Genomic DNA, 12,683 nt, shown 5'->3' with positions numbered 1-12,683 from the left:
AGCGCATGCTCCGTCGGGAAACTTTCCCGACGTGGTGCATTGCGGCAAATGACGTCGCAAGGACGTCATTTGCTTCAAAGTGAACGTGAATGGCGTCCAGCGCCATTCACGATTCACTTACGCAAACGACGTAAAATTCGAACTTTGTGACGCGGGAACGCCGGGTATCCTATAGCATTGGCTGCGCCTGCTATTAGGATGTGTAACCGTACGCGAAACCCGACGTACGCAAACTACGTAATTTGCGTACGCAGGGCTCGCGCAACGTTGTGAATCGGTGTTAGTATGCAATTTGCATACTATACACTGAGCACAATGGGAGCGCCCCCTAGCGGTCATCGCAAGAATGCAGCCTAAAACCTGCGTGGCATAAGAGCCTTATGCCACGCAGATTTTAGGCTGCAGTCGGCGTAACGAGTTCTCTGAATCAGGAGAACTCGTTACGCCGGTGCAAGTCAGCAATTGCGCTGCGTAACTATGGTTACGCAGGCGCAATTGCTACCTGAATCTGGGCCATTATTATTATTTTTTTTTTTTAGCGCACACACTCTAAATTGCAAGTTAAATATCGCTTGTATGCAGGGCTGGCGCAAGGATTTATGACACCCTAATTTTGCCCCCCCCCCCCCCATTGACTTCAACCCTGACTCCACCCCCTTTGCTCGGCCCATGTATACCCCACCTTTTTAATGAAGTGCCCATCAATGCAGCCTCAACAGCGCCCATCAATGCATGTTTGCTTGCTTCCAATCAGTGGCGTCACTAAGGGGGGGGGGCAGAGGGGGCCCTGACCCCCCCCCCCCCCAACATTATGCTGTGTCCCCACCATGTGCCCACCCAATTAAAACACATTTTTGTTTCTGTATGTAGCTGGTGTCCCGCATCTTGCTTGGTTTCGCCGCCGAGTGGAGAGCCTGCGTCCCAAGCGTGTCACGATCCTACGGGGGTAAAATGACCGCACCAGCCAAGCAGACACTGGCTGGAAAAGCGCCCAGAGGCGATTCAGTTCGCATGAGTAGCGCTATACAAGTCATTCATTCATTCATGTGCGCATGCGTTGTTCTATCATGAAGGGTGCAGGCTGGTTCTGGGCTACAAGCAGGGCCGCCATCAGGGGGGTACAGGCAGTACACCTGTAAGGGGCCCGGTGGTCCCCAGGGGCCCGAATGGCATCCCCTTTTTTTTATTTATTTTTTATTTTATTTTTATTTTGTCAGCACCCAAAGCCCCACCCTCCGACTTCTAAGGGGCCCAATGGTCCCTAGGGGCCCGGGTGTCATCCCCCCTTTTTTTATATATTTTTTATTTTTATTTTTTTATTTGTTAATTTTTTTTTTGTCAGCACCCAAAGCCCCACCCCTGACCTCTAAGGGGCCCGATGGTCCCCAGGAGCCCGAATGGCATCCCCTTTTTTTTCGTTGTCTGCTTTGCGCCTGAAGCTGCGTAAAATTCCTAATGGCGGCCCTGGCTACAAGGGAAGAATTTAATTGTATTTGTTGAAAGTAAAACTCTGGGGGGGGCGGCGCGGCGTTGCGTAGGCTGGAAATAACCCGTCCCCGCCATTGGCTCATTTCCTATTCCACCCCCCCCGAACTGCTCATGCAAGTGTCGGGACTGGAAACACTACATTCTGCGCAAGACCAGGATGGACGCAAACGGGGGCCGCCTTGTTTAATATTTCAATACCCTGTTTGATGTGCGTTCGATAGGCTCCACCCACTTTTGCATTGCGACTTTAAAGGGATTCTCAACATTTTATTTTATTTTGCTGAAGACTTGTCGGTTTGGTAGTATTAGGGACACTCCCAGCTCATCTGTCCGCTCCTCTCCCGTAATTCCTCCGCCGCCTCCCACGGGCCCTTTGTCAGCCACTAAGGTGTGAACTTCCCCTCGTAAAAAAAAACGTTTAGCGTGGGGTGTGGCCTTCTGGCTCATAGGATGGAGGTGACATAAAGGTGGGTGTGTCCAGGGCCATTGACAGTGGGGGGCGGGGAAGGTGTAGACCCAACTTTCCTAATTGGCTCATAAATAGCGGAGGGATAATAATAATAATGCGTCGGGCGCAATATACATTGTGCATTCCTGAGTGGTGAAGGCGACTAATTCCATTGTCATCATCCCTTCAATTACGTGCGACGATAATTACGGGACGACGCGAAGAATTCTCAGTCCTCTTCAAGCCTCATTGCTTGGACAGTTACTAAGAAACTCATTAAATGTGGCAACAAAACTTGGGGCTAGATCCAGCATTGATTTACGCCGGCGTATCTATCTATACGCCGCGTAAATTCAAAGCTGCGCCGGCGTATCTTCTTTCTGTATTCAGAAAGCAAGATACGCCGACATTAGCCTAAGATCCGACTGGCATAAGTCTCTTACACCGTCGTATCTTAGGGTGCATATTTACGGTGGCGCTTCCGTCGTTTTCGGCGTAGAATATGCAAATGACCTACGCCGATTCACAAATTTACGTACGCCCGGCGCTATTTTTTTTTAGGTCGTTTACGTTAGGCTTTTTACGGCGTAACGTTGCTCCTGCTTCTATGAGGCGCGCGCAATGTTAAGTATGGACGTCGTTCCCGCGTCGAATTTTGATTTTTTTTTACGTCGCTTGCATAAGTCGTTCGCGAATAGGGCTGGACGTAATTTACGTTCACGTCGAAACCAATGACGTCCTTGCGGAGTACTTTGGAGCAATGCACACTGGGATATTCCACGGACGGCGCACGCGCCATTTGGGAAAAACGTCAATCACGTCGGGTCACCAAGAATTAACATAAAACACGCCCCCCCTCATACTAATTTGAATTAGGCGCGCTTACGCCGGACCCATTTACGCTACGCCGCCGCAACTTACGGAGCAAGTGCTTTGTGAATACTGCACTTGCCCCGTGTAAGTTGCGGCGGCGTAGCGTAAATAACATACGCTACGCCCGCACAAACTTACGGCGGGCTACTTGAAGCTAGCCCTTCATTTTCAGGCAAATTGTTACTTTGTCTAAATTGTTGGAAACTGATACTAAATGTGAATTGCAGCGGAACCTCGGGTGACGAGGATAATCCGTTCCAGGAGAACGCTTGTAATCCAAAGCACTCGCATATCAAAGCGAGTTTCCCCATAGAAGTCAATGGAAACAAAGATAATTAGTTCCACATTGCCTTCTATTGTATGCAGTACCGTATGTGGCCAGAGGTGGGGGGGGGGGGGGGCGCCGGAGAGCCTCAGAAATACAGTAAAACCTCGTATTGCGAGCGTAATTCGTTCCAGAAACATGCTTGTCATCCAAAGCACTTGTATATCAAAGCATTTTTTTTTACAGGGTATAAAAGAGAAGATAGGCGCCTCTAAGTGTAGCAATACGTTGCCAAATGTTGCACCTTCACTAAATGTAACCATATTGCTACACTTAGAGGCTCCTCTCTTCTTTTTTTATACTGCCCGAGGCCCAGTGGCGTAGCGTGGGTTGTCAGCGCCTGGGGCGAGGCAAGTAATTTGCGCCCCCCTGACCCATGGACTTACCTATTTTCAGCTTAGCTCCAGTCTGGTCACATGACCCACTGTGTGAGACAGCGGTGGCGGTAGAGAAGAGGAGAGCGTGCTTGATAATGACTGGTAAAGCCTGGAGTGGTGACATCATGCATATGTTCCTATGTCCCATCTGTTGTTGGCACTCCCTCCTCTCCACACTCTTGACAGCGCCCCTTTAAATTTTGCCCCCGGGGCGGTGGTCCCCCTCGCACCCCCCACGCTACGCCACTGCCGAGGCCACTAGGGGGCCCCCTCAGTAAAACTAGGGACAGTATGTAAAAATCTGTCCCTGAAATGTCTGAAACCGACGCCATTTTGATGTGAAATTCCCGATCTGAGGCCAACCGCAGCGCTTCACTCTTCCGCTGGCTCTACGACTCGCTTGCGCAGTTCAGAGGCGGCAACAAGTGGATTGTTTTCTAATTAAAAGCCTTTTCCCCCGACAGCTGCCAGCCACACCAAGCAACTAAGGTGTGAACATGCGAGTACAATCTCCGTTCGCCACCCCACTTCATACAGTGGAACCTCGGATGGCGAGTAACGCGTAGCCGATCGGCGCCGTTCGTAACCGCTCGGAAATACTACGTTCCCGAGCCTTTCCGAGGTTTGCCGAGGTCAGCTGAGCTGTCCTCGGGCCTTTTTTTAGGTGTTTCCGAGGCTCTCCGGCGCCCCCCTCCCAGCCTCTCGCCGCATGCGGCATTGCATGCCATTGAAGTCGATGCGGAACAAATTATTTTAGTTTCCATTGACCTCTATGGGGAAACTCGCTTTGATATGCGAGCGCTTTGGATTACGAGCGTCCTCCTGGAACGGATTTTCCTCGTAATCCGAGGTTCCGCTGTATAAGCATCTTGAGTAGACGTCAAGATATTTTCGTGTCCAACCAGCCAGTTAACAGGATAAAAAGCCATAATCTTGTGAAAATGTAACAATTGTGAGGAGGCGTCTATCAGTCCAGTGCAGGAAGATTGTCCTTCCTACTGGAGAATGGCCAACGAGGGAGCTTCCTTGTCCTTCAGTGTAGAGCAAGGGGACTCCAAACTTTATCAACAAGGGGCCAGTTTACTGTCCCTCAGACTTTGGGGGGGCTGGACTGTGGCCACTGGGAGTAGTAAAGGTCCCAACATCAGTAGTGTTGCTCACGAATATTCGCATTGCGAATATTCGACTCGAATATAGCATATTCGAGAAATCGCGCTATATTTCGAATTTCGCGGTGAATATTCGCAATTCCGAATATTCGCATTTTTTCAATTTGATTTTTAAAACAGATCACATCCTATCGACGTCTAAAAGCATTGCTGGTATGATTAGAGACCCTGGGCCGAGTAGCTAAGCTGAGGCGATCCTTTTATGTTGCCAAATTGAAAAAAAAAAAATTGCGATTTTTCGCTATTGCGAATGCGAAAATTATTGCGAATTTTCGATAACTGTGGTAGGAGAACTCTGATTGTCTCTGATGCAAAAGGGGGGGGGCTTTGTGTATGTGTATGTTATGAATATTTGTATGTTTGATATTATTTTTTTTTGTAAGAAGGAAAAAATTGCGCATACCTTAAAAAAAGGGGAGAATACAGCAGCAACTCAAAAATGTTATACAACATAAATTAATACAAGCCAGAAAATGGAGTCGCTCTACAAGAATAAAAAATATGTCTAGTGACAAGACATGTGGGCAAATTATAAAATAAGCAAGCGCAAATAACTTGTGAAATACACAGTGAAAAAAATATATAAAGAAATATAGTCCCAATAATAGAAAAATAATCTTTCATAAAAATGTCTTTGATATGTGAAGTGAAAAAAAGTCCAAAGCATGCAGCATGAACGTGTTCAATCTTCAAGGTGTTTGATTGACAAACGGCTGTGACAGATGGATAGAGTAAAGAATCACCACCAATGCAAAACACTTTTTATTTTCTATTGTAAAATATCAAGAATATTCTGAGCCAATCAGAGTGCTCCTTCCGCATTTCCCGAATATTCGCAATTATTTTGTATTGTAAAATATCAAGAATATTCTGAGCCAATCAGAGTGCTCCTTCCGCATTTGCCGAATATTCGCAATTATTTTGTATTGTAAAATATCAAGAATATTCTGAGCCAATCAGAGTGCTCCTTCCGCATTTGCCGAATATTCGCAATTATTTTGTATTGTAAAATATCAAGAATATTCTGAGCCAATCAGAGTGCTCCTTCTGCATTTGCCGAATATTCGCAATTATTTTGTATTGTAAAATATCACGAATATTCTGAGCCAATCAGAGCGCTCCTACAGCATTTGTCGAAATTGCGCAATAAATATCGCATTCGCATGTTGCGATATTTCGATAAAATATCACGAATATTCTGAGCCAATCAGAGCGCTCCTCCAGCATTTCTCGAAATTGCGCAATAAATATCGCATTCGCATGTTGCGATATTTCGATAAAATATCACGAATATTCTGAGCCAATCAGAGTGCTCCTACCGCAGTTATCAAAAAATCGCAATTATTTTCGCATTCGCAATAGCGAAAAATCGCAATCATTTAATTTCGATAAAATATCACGAATATTCGAATTTAGCGAATATATCTCGAATATTCGAATATATATTCGAGATATATCGCAAAATCGAATATGGCATATTCTGCTCAACACTAAACATCAGTTGAAAAAAAAAAATGCCTCATCGTTGGTGTCAGTAGGCCCAATCGTTGGTGTCCATGGGAGGAATTGTGCCCAATCGTTGGTGTCCATCGGAGGAATTGTGCCCAATCGTTGGTGTCCATCGGAGGAATTGTGCCCAATCGTTGGTGTCCATCGGAGGAATTGTGCCCAATCGTTGGTGTCCATGGGAGGAATTTTGCCTCATCATTGGTGTCAGTTGGGGGAATTGTGCCCTATCGTTGGTGGACCGTGGAAGGACTTGTGCCTCATCGTTGGTGTCAGTAGGCCCAATTGTTGGTGTCCATGGGAGGAATTGTGCCCAATCGTTGGTGTCAGCTGGGAGAATTGGGGGAATTGTGCCCCCAATCCCCCAATCATCGTTGGTGTCAGTTAGGGGAATTGTGCCCAATCGTTGGTGTCCATGGGAGGAATTTTGCCTCATCATCGGTGTCAGTTGGGGGAATTGTGCCCTATCGTTGGTGGACCGTGGAAGGACTTGTGCCTCATCGTTGGCGTCAGTAGGCCCAATTGAGAAGAAGCAATAACGGCTGCAAATGCAATAAAAAAAAAAAACGAAATGTGGCAAAAAAAAAAAATCGGCGAATCGGCAACGTTCTCCAGCTGCCCGTTTGGCCCGCCTCTCCCCATCCCCCGCCCCTTCCATCTTATTGTTTGGTATCTTTTTGGGAGCCGTGTATTTGTGATGTCTTATTTATTGGAAATGTTTACATGTGTTTGTAGTATTCATTTTTTTTGGGGGGGGGGGCGTAAATTTCGGATCGTCTTTTTTTTTTTATTGATTCGCATTAAAGGAACCAATTTCCTTCTTGATTCTTGAGGCGTCGGTTGTTTTCGATGTCTCGGCGCTAATAACGTGATTTTAGAGATCGAGGTTTCACCCGCGTTTTCTTTCTAAGGAGAATATTTTATTTCCCATGGTCCCCCAAACTTGGTATTTCTGTGTTTTATTTTTATTTTTAAAGGTTATCTCCACTATTTTCTAACTTTCAAAACTGCAATCTCTCCCAACCCCCCCAAAAAAGGAGCTTTGGGTCAGTCCCAACCCCCCCCCCACCCAAATATCAAGGTTTGATAGAGTTTTGACCCCATTGGGTCGCCATTAACAGTTAATGTCACCAACACATGTGTGGCAACGCGTTTCATTGACTGTTGGAAAAGTACACAAATCCCCCAACACGCAAAGGTCGTCTGAACCGAGCGTAAATCTGGTCAGAATTCTGGAACTTTCGGGTTTGAAAAAAAATGTCCTCAGTACATTCAAAGAAACGCCAACAGAATCTTAAGGAGGGTACAGTGGAACCTCGGATTGCGAGTAACGCGGTTAACGAGCGTTTCGCAATACGAGCGTTGTATTTTAAAAAAAGAAATCGTGACTCAGTTTGCGTGTGTTGTCTCTAAAAACGAGCACGATTCAGGCCAAAGCGATGTGCAGTACCGCTTTTGGCCTGAGGTGGGGGGGCAGAGCCGAACGTCGCCAACCACAGTGATCGGCGCCATTCGGAAATGCACTGAAGGGCCCGAGGACAGCGCGGCTGAACTCGGCAAATCTCGTGTGTAGGAAGTCCTTTCCGAGGTTTGCCGAGGTCAGCCGAGGTGTCCTCGGGGCCTTTCCGGACGTTTTTAAGGCTCTCCGGCACCGTTCGCAGCTGATTGGCGCCGTTCGGAAATGCACGGAAAGGCCCGAGGACAGCGCGGCTCGGGAAAGGAAGTCTTTCCAAGGTTTGCTGAGGTCAGCCGAAGAGTCCTCGGGCCTTTTCGGCCGTTTCTGAGGCTCTCCAGTGCCCCCCCCTGCCTCTGGCCGTATGCGGTATTGCATCTCATTGAAGTCAATTACTTTAGTTTCCATTGACTTCAATGGGGAAACTCGCTTTGATATGAGAGTGCTTTGGATTACGAGCATTCTCCTGGAACGGATTATCCTCGTAATCCGAGGTTCCGCTGTACTTGAATAGAATTTCCCAATCAAAAACCACATTCACTGATCGAAATTAATTTGTTTGGTTCCCTCAAGTTTTCTCATCACTCTGGTCAGAAATGTTGAACAGACTCCATTAACGATTAGAAAATTGAACGAGCATTTTCCAAAAACAAAAAAAAATTCTGGTCTATGGCCAGTGTTGGTTGTGTTTTTCGGGTGGCCATCTTGGATAATATCTTCCATGAATATTTCCTCAAGGTTTACTTAGCAAACCTACGCAGGAGAAGTCATTTGAGGTTTTAATAAATAACGATGCGCAAATCAATGATGGGTGAGGGTTGTAATGCCAACCGTCCCAGAAATTGCTTTGATATGTTGCCAACTCTGAAATGGGAACACCCAACTTCCAGACAACTAGAACAGCCTCAGATAGCTCAACTGTGAGTCATGTTGGTGTCACCCATAATTAAACATTCTAATCAGGCTGAGCACTTCACTTGGAATGGTACTGTTGTCTGCCTTGGTGGTGGATGAGTTGAGTAAAGAGGGTGAGTCGGGAAGCGATTGAGATGGGGGGGGGGTCATTTGCAAAGTTATCCAATAGTGGACGTATCCTTTAAATTTGCATATTGAACATTTGTCCTTCTGACTGCAGTAAATCTTTCTGAACGGTGGACTCGGAAATCTCAGGTGCCTCATTTTTTAGACTGAAAGTCAAAGTATCAAATAAATTATTATTATTTTTTTTTAATGGTTCCATTGACCATATTTAACACTTGTCCATTTGGACAGACAGACAACTTACGGCTTTCTAGACCCTGTGGAAGATTCAGTCTGTCCCACCCATGCATACAAGGTAAACCCACCCCTGACCACAAAACCCCACCCCTTTTCCCTCCTTTTCCCTAAGCTTCAGTCACACCCATGCATACAAGGTAAACCCACCCCTGACCACAAAACCCCACCCCTTTCCCCTTCTTTTCCCTAAGCTTCAGTCTCAGTCCCACCCATGCATGCAAGGTAGACCCACCCCTGACCACAAAACCCCACCCCTTTTCCCTCCTTTTCCCTATGGCATTGTCACTTTGGATAGACAGACAACTTAAGGCTTTCTAGCCAGAGTGGAAGCTTCAGTCTCAGTCCCACCCATGCATGCTAGGTAGACCCACCCTTGACCACAAAACCCCACCCCTTTCCCCTCCTTTTCCCTATGGCATTGTCACTTTGGACAGACAGCTAACTTAAGGCTTTCTAGCCAGTGTGGAAGATTCAGTCTCGGTCCCACCCATGCATACTAGGTAGACCCACCCCTGACCACTTAAACCTCACCCTTCTCCCTCCTTTTCCCTATGGCATTGTCACTTTGGACAGACAGATTACGTAAGGCTTTCTAGCCACTGTGGGAGCTTCAGTCTGTCCCACCCATGCAAACCAGGTAAGCCCACCCTTGACCACCAAACCCTACCCCTTTTCCCTAATTTCCCCTCCTTTTCCCTATGGCATGGTCACTTTGGACAGACAACGTAATGCTTTCTAGCCCCTGTGGAAGCTTCAGTCTCAGTCACACCCATGCATACTAGGTAACCCCCCACCCCTGACCACCAAACCACACCCCCTTTTCCCTATGGCATTGTCACTTTGGACAGACAGATTACGTAAGGCTTTCTAGCCACTGTGGGAGCTTCAGTCTGTCCCACCCATGCAAACCAGGTAAGCCCACCCTTGACCACCAAACCCTACCCCTTTTCCCTAATTTCCCCTCCTTTTCCCTATGGCATGGTCACTTTGGACAGACAACGTAATGCTTTCTAGCCCCTGTGGATGCTTCAGTCTCAGTCACACCCATGCATACTAGGTAACCCCACCCCTGACCACCAAACCACACCCCCTTTTCCCTATGGCATTGTCACTTTGGACAGACAGATAACTTAAGGCTTTCTAGCCACTGTGGGAGCTTCAGTCTGTCCCACCCATGCATACCAGGTAAGCCCACCCCTGACCATTAAACCCCACCCCTTTCCCCTCCTTTTCCCTATAGGGATGTGGAACAACTAGTCCTTACTACACCTCCATGGTAAAAGGAAATACAATACAGAAGAGCACAGAACTAGACCAAAACACACTAAAACCTTCATTGGAAGAACCAAGTGCAGCGTCTACCTCCCCTCCCCCGCTCAACAGCAATTGTTTTGCTGCTTAAGTGCGCTTTTAAGATTTTGCTGGCAAACTCTCCCGCATTACTCAGTTGTGGGCAGGAATAATTCATTGGGTTGTGGATACTTTTTGTTTCATTTTATTGTATAAAACCTGCCACATTGGTCGATTGGGGCGCAACGTACCTACTGCAGGTCAGTGTGCGCACAGCGGTGCGCAGGGCGGTCACCATGAAGTCCCCGCGCACTCTCTCGGGTTTCTGTATGTACATTTTTCTATCTACAGAGTTCAAGTAAAAATGAACCCCCCATTGTTCACCTTTTGGGAACACATTAATGGGGGGGAGGGTACAAGAGGTGATTGTCGGGTCATTTTGCGCCCCCCCTGACTGGAATAGGGCGGAGACAAAGGGGGGGGGCGTGGCACCAAAAGCCAATTCACAACCTGTTGTATCTTTAAATCAATGGACTGTGTGGGTAATTCACTGCTTTGGTCTTAGCAAATGTTTTTTTTTTCTCTTTTATTTATCTGATGTTTAGAAATAAAAACTGTTGTATTTTGGAAAATAAAGTCTCTGTTGTGTTTTTTTTTTTTTTCATATTTTTACATTTTTATTATTTATAAACCAAATCCGGGTGGCATATAGTGTGCTAAAGCTCCATGGGGTGTTTTAAAAATAACACAATATGTGTCCTGGGAAACGGCATGGAAAAATCGGATGTTATTGGCTATTTTTTTGTATTTCTCCAGGTCGAATATTGCTCATTCCTACAGAATAGAGAAAAATCAGGAAAATACCACATTATGGCCACTAGATGGAGCTGATGATCATATGAAATAAATACTTGTTTACTGTGATCATTGGCTCCATCTAGTGGCCATAATCCAGTATATATCTGATATTAAAAGTAAAACTGTTGTATTCTGGAAAATAAAGTCTCGCTGTTTTTTTTTATTTTTTATCACATTGCCGATGCGTACAGTTCTATTCAGCACAGCAGCATTGCGATGGTTCATGTTGTAGGTCGCTGCATGCATGCTGTGGTGTGAACTGACCCCATTGGAAGGCGGGGCATTTGCTCTTCCTCTGCGATTGGACTGTGCAGGATATGAACTTCTCTTAGGTTCTGTTTACACTTTATTAGGTCCCCCTTGCTAGTAGCGGGTTGGACCCCCTTTATTATGTCCTCCTTGCTAGTAGTGGGTTGGACCCCTTTATTAGGTGCACCTTGCTAGTAGTGGGTTGGACCCCCTTTATTAGGTCCCCCTTGCTAGTAGCGGGTTGGTCCCCCTTTATTAGGTCCCCCTTGATAGTAGCGGGTTGGACCCCCTTTATTAGGTCCCCCTTGCTAGTAGAGGGTTGGACCCCCTTTATTAGGTCCCCCTTACTAGTAGTGGGTTGGACCCCCTTTATTAGGTCCTCCTTGCTAGTAGTGGGTTGGACCCCCTTTATTAGGTCCCCCTTGCTAGTAGAGGGTTGGACCCCCTTTATTAGGTCCCCCTTGCTAGTAGCGGGTTGGACCCCCCTTTATTAGGTCCCCCTTGCTAGTAGCGGGTTGGACCCCCTTTATTAGGTCCCCCTTGCTAGTAGCGGGTTGGACCCCCTTTATTAGGTCCCCCTTGCTAGTAGCGGGTTGGACCCCCTTTATTAGGTCCTCCTTGCTAGTAGTGGGTTGGACCCCCTTTATTAGGTCCTCCTTGCTAGTAGTGGGTTGGACCCCCTTTATTAGGTCCCCCTTGCTAGTAGAGGACCCCCTTTGTTAGGCCCCCTTGCTAGTAGAGGGTTGGACCCCCTTTATTAGGTCCCCCTTGCTAGTAGCGGGTTGGACCCCCTTTATTAGGTCCTCCTTGCTAGTAGTGGGTTGGACCCCCTTTATTAGGTCCCCCTTGCTAGTAGAGGACCCCCTTTATTAGGCCCCCCTTGCTAGTAGTGGGTTGGACCCCTTTATTAGGTCCCCCTTGCTAATAGCAGGTTGGACCCCCGTTATTAGGTCCCCCTTGCTAGTAGTGGGTTGGACCCCCTTTATTAGGTCCACCTTGCTAGTACCGGGTTGGACCCCTTTATTAGGTCCCCCTTGCTAGTAGCGGGTTGGACCCCCTTTATTAGGCCCCCCTTGCTAGTACCGGGTTGGACCCCCTTTATTAGGTCCCCCTTGCTAGTAGCGGGTTGGACCCCTTTGGCCATTGGCTCTAATAGGCACCCACAATGTGAATAGCGGGCGCAGCGCTGTGCGTTCGCTGATTGCTCAGCTGTGCGTTTGATGTGCACAGTGGCTGCGCTTTGATGGGCACAATGGCTGTGTTTTATGGGCATAGTGGCTGCGTTTTGATGGGCACAGTGGCTGCGCTTTGATGGGCACAATGGCTGTGTTTTATGGGCATAGTGGCTGCGTTTTGATGGGCACAGTGG

This window comes from Rana temporaria, chromosome 4 (assembly GCF_905171775.1).
Source record: "Rana temporaria chromosome 4, aRanTem1.1, whole genome shotgun sequence".
Lineage (NCBI taxonomy): Eukaryota > Metazoa > Chordata > Amphibia > Anura > Ranidae > Rana > Rana temporaria.
This window is presented reverse-complemented; position numbering follows the sequence as displayed.